Genomic DNA, 6,678 nt, shown 5'->3' with positions numbered 1-6,678 from the left:
GGGCGTAAACAACTAAAATTGTAGTGCTTTTTGACCAAAAAAATAGAAATTGAAAGTCTCTTTACAATATTTGCAATATTTTCATTGTTAACATGCAATATATGAATGCATGTCTGGATGATGTGTAATGGGGCAATACCATACCTTAATGTATTCACTGTAAAAGAAAAAGTATGTATCATGTTATTATAAAATAAAGTGGAGAAAACACAAATAAGGCATTTTTTCACACAGGTTCAGTCAGCTATTTCCTGATATTCTTCAAAGCGTTCTGATATTGACTGGTAATTGTGTTTGATACTTTCTTAGACTATTTCTGCCTCTGGCTGATGTGTATTTTCTTTCCAAACTCCACCAGAGCCTATGATTACACAGCATCCTATCTGTGTAAAACGGCAGTGCAGGGATAGGGAAGAAAACTATAGACCTCCAAAGGAGCCCGGCTAGCTCAGTCGGTAGAGCATGAGACTCTTAATCTCAGGGTCGTGGGTTCGAGCCCCACATTGGGCGAAAACAACTAAAATTTTAGTGCTTTTTGACCAAAAAAATAGAAATTGAAAGTCTCTTTACAATATTTGCAATATTTTGATTGTTAACATGCAATATATGAATGCATGTCTGGATGATGTGTAATGGGGCAATACCACACCTTAATGTATTCACTGTAAAAGAAAAAGTATGTATCATCTTACTGTAAAATAAAGTGGAGAAAACACAAATAAGACTTTTTTCCACACAGGTTTAATCGGCTATTTCCTGATATTCTTCAATGCGTTCTGATATTGACTGGTAATTGTGTTTGATACTTTCTTAGACTATTTCTGCCTCTGGCTGATGTGTATTTTCTTTCCAAACTCCACCAGAGCCTATGATTACACAGCATCCTATCTGTGGAAAACGGCAGTGCAGGGATAGGGAAGAAAACTATAGGCATCCAAAGGAGCCCGGCTAGCTCAGTCGGTAGAGCATGAGACTCTTAATCTCAGGGTCGTGGGTTCGAGCCCCATGTTGGGCGAAAACAACTAAAATTTTAGTGCTTTTTGACCAAAAAAATAGAAATTGAAAGTCTCTTTACAATATTTGCAATATTTTCATTGTTAACATGCAATATATGAATGCATGTCTGGATGCATGTCTTGACCAAAAAAATAGAAATTGAAAGTCTCTTTACAATATTTGCAATATTTTCATTGTTAACATGCAATGTATGAATGCATGTCTGGATGATGTGTAATGGGGCAATACCATACCTTAATGTATTCACTGTAAAAGAAAAAGTATGCATCATCTTACTATAAAATAAAGTGGAGAAAACACAAATAAGACTTTTTTCCACACAGTTTAATCGGCTATTTCCTGATATTCTTCAATGCGTTCTGATATTGACTGGTAATTGTGTTTGATACTTTCTTAGACTATTTCTGCCTCTGGCTGATGTGTATTTTCTTTCCAAACTCCACCAGAGCCTATGATTACACAGCATCCTATCTGTGGAAAGCGGCAGTGCAGGGATAGGGAAGAAAACTATAGGCATCCAAAGGAGCCTGGCTAGTTCAGTTGGTAGAGCATGAGACTCTTTATCTCAGGGTCGTGGGTTCAAACCCCACGTTGGGCAAAAACAACTAAAATTGTAGTGCTTTTTGACCAAAAAATAGAAATTGAAAGTCTCTTTACAATATTTGCAATATTTTCATTGTTAACATGCAATATATGAATGCATGTCTGGATGATGTGTAATGGGGCAATACCATACATTAATGTATTCACTGTAAAATAAGAAGTATGTATCATCTTATTATAAAATAAAGTGGAGAAAACACAAATAAGACTTTTTTTCACACAGGTTCAGTCAGCTATTTCTTTATATTCTTCAAAGCGTTCTGATATTGACTGGTAATTGTGTTTGATACTTTCTTAGACTATTTCTGCCTCTGGCTGATGTGTATTTTCTTTCCAAACTCCACCAGAGCCTATGATTACACAGCATCCTATCTGTGGAAAACGGCAGTTCAGGGATAGGGAAGAAAACTATAGACTTCCAAAGGAGCCCGGCTAGCTCAGTCGGTAGAGCATGAGACTCTTAATCTCAGGGTCGTGGGTTCGAGCCCCACGTTGGGCGAAAACAACTAAAATTTTAGTGCTTTTTGACCAAAAAAATAGAAATTGAAAGTCTCTACAATATTTGCAATATTTTCATTGTTAACATGCAATATATGAATGCATGTCTGGATGCATGTCTTGACCAAAAAAATAGAAATTGAAAGTCTCTTTACAATATTTGCAATATTTTCATTGTTAACATGCAATGTATGAATGCATGTCTGGATGATGTGTAATGGGGCAATACCATACCTTAATGTATTCACTGTAAAAGAAAAAGTATGCATCATCTTACTATAAAATAAAGTGGAGAAAACACAAATAAGACTTTTTTCCACACAGTTTAATCGGCTATTTCCTGATATTCTTCAATGCGTTCTGATATTGACTGGTAATTGTGTTTGATACTTTCTTAGACTATTTCTGCCTCTGGCTGATGTGTATTTTCTTTCCAAACTCCACCAGAGCCTATGATTACACAGCATCCTATCTGTGGAAAGCGGCAGTGCAGGGATAGGGAAGAAAACTATAGGCATCCAAAGGAGCCTGGCTAGTTCAGTTGGTAGAGCATGAGACTCTTAATCTCAGGGCCGTGGGTTCGACCCCCACGTTGGGCAAAAACAACTAAAATTGTAGTGCTTTTTGACCAAAAAAATAGAAATTGAAAGTCTCTTTACAATATTTGCAATATTTTCATTGTTAACATGCAATATATGAATGCATGTCTGGATGATGTGTAATGGGGCAATACCATACCTTAATGTATTCACTGTAAAAGAAAAAGTATGCATCATCTTACTATAAAATAAAGTGGAGAAAACACAAATAAGACTTTTTTCCACACAGGTTTAATCGGCTATTTCCTGATATTCTTCAATGCGTTCTGATATTGACTGGTAATTGTGTTTGATACTTTCTTAGACTATTTCTGCCTCTGGCTGATGTGTATTTTCTTTCCAAACTCCACCAGATCCTATGATTACACAGCATCCTATCTGTGGAAAACGGCAGTGCAGGGATAGGGAAGAAAACTATAGCCATCCAAAGGAGCCCGGCTAGCTCAGTCGGTAGAGCATGAGACTCTTAATCTCAGGGTCGTGGGTTCGAGCCCCACGTTGGGTGAAAACAGCTAAAATTTTAGTGCTTTTTGACCAAAAAAATAGAAATTGAAAGTCTCTTTACAATATTTGCAATATTTTCATTGTTAACATGCAATATATGAATGCATGTCTGGATGATGTGTAATGGGGCAATACCACACCTTAATGTATTCACTGTACAAGAAAAAGTATGTATCATCTTACTATAAAATAAAAAGGAGAAAACACAAATAAGACTTTTTTCCACACAGGTTTAATCGGCTATTTCCTGATATTCTTCAATGCGTTCTGATATTGACTGGTAATTGTGTTTGATACTTTCTTAGACTATTTCTGCCTCTGGCTGATGTGTATTTTCTTTCCAAACTCCACCAGAGCCTATGATTACACAACATCCTATCTGTGGAAAGCGGCAGTGCAGGGATAGGGAAGAAAACTATAGGCATCCAAAGGAGCCCGGCTAGTTCAGTCGGTAGAGCATGAGACTCTTACACTCAGGGTAGTGGGTTCGAGCCCCACGTTGGGCGTAAACAACTAAAATTGTAGTGCTTTTTGACCAAAAAAATAGAAATTGAAAGTCTCTTTACAATATTTGCAATATTTTCATTGTTAACATGCAATATATGAATGCATGTCTGGATGATGTGTAATGGGGCAATACCATACCTTAATGTATTCACTGTAAAAGAAAAAGTATGTATCATGTTATTATAAAATAAAGTGGAGAAAACACAAATAAGGCATTTTTTCACACAGGTTCAGTCAGCTATTTCCTGATATTCTTCAAAGCGTTCTGATATTGACTGGTAATTGTGTTTGATACTTTCTTAGACTATTTCTGCCTCTGGCTGATGTGTATTTTCTTTCCAAACTCCACCAGAGCCTATGATTACACAGCATCCTATCTGTGGAAAGCGGCAGTGCAGGGATAGGGAAGAAAACTATAGGCATCCAAAGGAGCCTGGCTAGTTCAGTTGGTAGAGCATGAGACTCTTAATCTCAGGGCCGTGGGTTCGACCCCCACGTTGGGCAAAAACAACTAAAATTGTAGTGCTTTTTGACCAAAAAAATAGAAATTGAAAGTCTCTTTACAATATTTGCAATATTTTCATTGTTAACATGCAATATATGAATGCATGTCTGGATGATGTGTAATGGGGCAATACCATACCTTAATGTATTCACTGTAAAAGAAAAAGTATGCATCATCTTACTATAAAATAAAGTGGAGAAAACACAAATAAGACTTTTTTCCACACAGGTTTAATCGGCTATTTCCTGATATTCTTCAATGCGTTCTGATATTGACTGGTAATTGTGTTTGATACTTTCTTAGACTATTTCTGCCTCTGGCTGATGTGTATTTTCTTTCCAAACTCCACCAGATCCTATGATTACACAGCATCCTATCTGTGGAAAACGGCAGTGCAGGGATAGGGAAGAAAACTATAGGCATCCAAAGGAGCCCGGCTAGCTCAGTCGGTAGAGCATGAGACTCTTAATCTCAGGGTCGTGGGTTCGAGCCCCACGTTGGGTGAAAACAGCTAAAATTTTAGTGCTTTTTGACCAAAAAAATAGAAATTGAAAGTCTCTTTACAATATTTGCAATATTTTCATTGTTAACATGCAATATATGAATGCATGTCTGGATGATGTGTAATGGGGCAATACCACACCTTAATGTATTCACTGTACAAGAAAAAGTATGTATCATCTTACTATAAAATAAAAAGGAGAAAACACAAATAAGACTTTTTTCCACACAGGTTTAATCGGCTATTTCCTGATATTCTTCAATGCGTTCTGATATTGACTGGTAATTGTGTTTGATACTTTCTTAGACTATTTCTGCCTCTGGCTGATGTGTATTTTCTTTCCAAACTCCACCAGAGCCTATGATTACACAACATCCTATCTGTGGAAAGCGGCAGTGCAGGGATAGGGAAGAAAACTATAGGCATCCAAAGGAGCCCGGCTAGTTCAGTCGGTAGAGCATGAGACTCTTACACTCAGGGTAGTGGGTTCGAGCCCCACGTTGGGCGTAAACAACTAAAATTGTAGTGCTTTTTGACCAAAAAAATAGAAATTGAAAGTCTCTTTACAATATTTGCAATATTTTCATTGTTAACATGCAATATATGAATGCATGTCTGGATGATGTGTAATGGGGCAATACCATACCTTAATGTATTCACTGTAAAAGAAAAAGTATGTATCATGTTATTATAAAATAAAGTGGAGAAAACACAAATAAGGCATTTTTTCACACAGGTTCAGTCAGCTATTTCCTGATATTCTTCAAAGCGTTCTGATATTGACTGGTAATTGTGTTTGATACTTTCTTAGACTATTTCTGCCTCTGGCTGATGTGTATTTTCTTTCCAAACTCCACCAGAGCCTATGATTACACAGCATCCTATCTGTGTAAAACGGCAGTGCAGGGATAGGGAAGAAAACTATAGACCTCCAAAGGAGCCCGGCTAGCTCAGTCGGTAGAGCATGAGACTCTTAATCTCAGGGTCGTGGGTTCGAGCCCCACATTGGGCGAAAACAACTAAAATTTTAGTGCTTTTTGACCAAAAAAATAGAAATTGAAAGTCTCTTTACAATATTTGCAATATTTTGATTGTTAACATGCAATATATGAATGCATGTCTGGATGATGTGTAATGGGGCAATACCACACCTTAATGTATTCACTGTAAAAGAAAAAGTATGTATCATCTTACTGTAAAATAAAGTGGAGAAAACACAAATAAGACTTTTTTCCACACAGGTTTAATCGGCTATTTCCTGATATTCTTCAATGCGTTCTGATATTGACTGGTAATTGTGTTTGATACTTTCTTAGACTATTTCTGCCTCTGGCTGATGTGTATTTTCTTTCCAAACTCCACCAGAGCCTATGATTACACAGCATCCTATCTGTGGAAAACGGCAGTGCAGGGATAGGGAAGAAAACTATAGGCATCCAAAGGAGCCCGGCTAGCTCAGTCGGTAGAGCATGAGACTCTTAATCTCAGGGTCGTGGGTTCGAGCCCCATGTTGGGCGAAAACAACTAAAATTTTAGTGCTTTTTGACCAAAAAAATAGAAATTGAAAGTCTCTTTACAATATTTGCAATATTTTCATTGTTAACATGCAATATATGAATGCATGTCTGGATGCATGTCTTGACCAAAAAAATAGAAATTGAAAGTCTCTTTACAATATTTGCAATATTTTCATTGTTAACATGCAATGTATGAATGCATGTCTGGATGATGTGTAATGGGGCAATACCATACCTTAATGTATTCACTGTAAAAGAAAAAGTATGCATCATCTTACTATAAAATAAAGTGGAGAAAACACAAATAAGACTTTTTTCCACACAGTTTAATCGGCTATTTCCTGATATTCTTCAATGCGTTCTGATATTGACTGGTAATTGTGTTTGATACTTTCTTAGACTATTTCTGCCTCTGGCTGATGTGTA

The sequence above is a fragment of the Ambystoma mexicanum genome, chromosome 4q (assembly GCF_040938575.1).
Source record: "Ambystoma mexicanum isolate Mex_15411 chromosome 4q, UKY_AmexF1_1, whole genome shotgun sequence".
NCBI lineage: Eukaryota > Metazoa > Chordata > Amphibia > Caudata > Ambystomatidae > Ambystoma > Ambystoma mexicanum.
The sequence above is the reverse complement of the archived record's forward strand: the minus strand, read 5'-3'. Positions refer to the sequence as shown.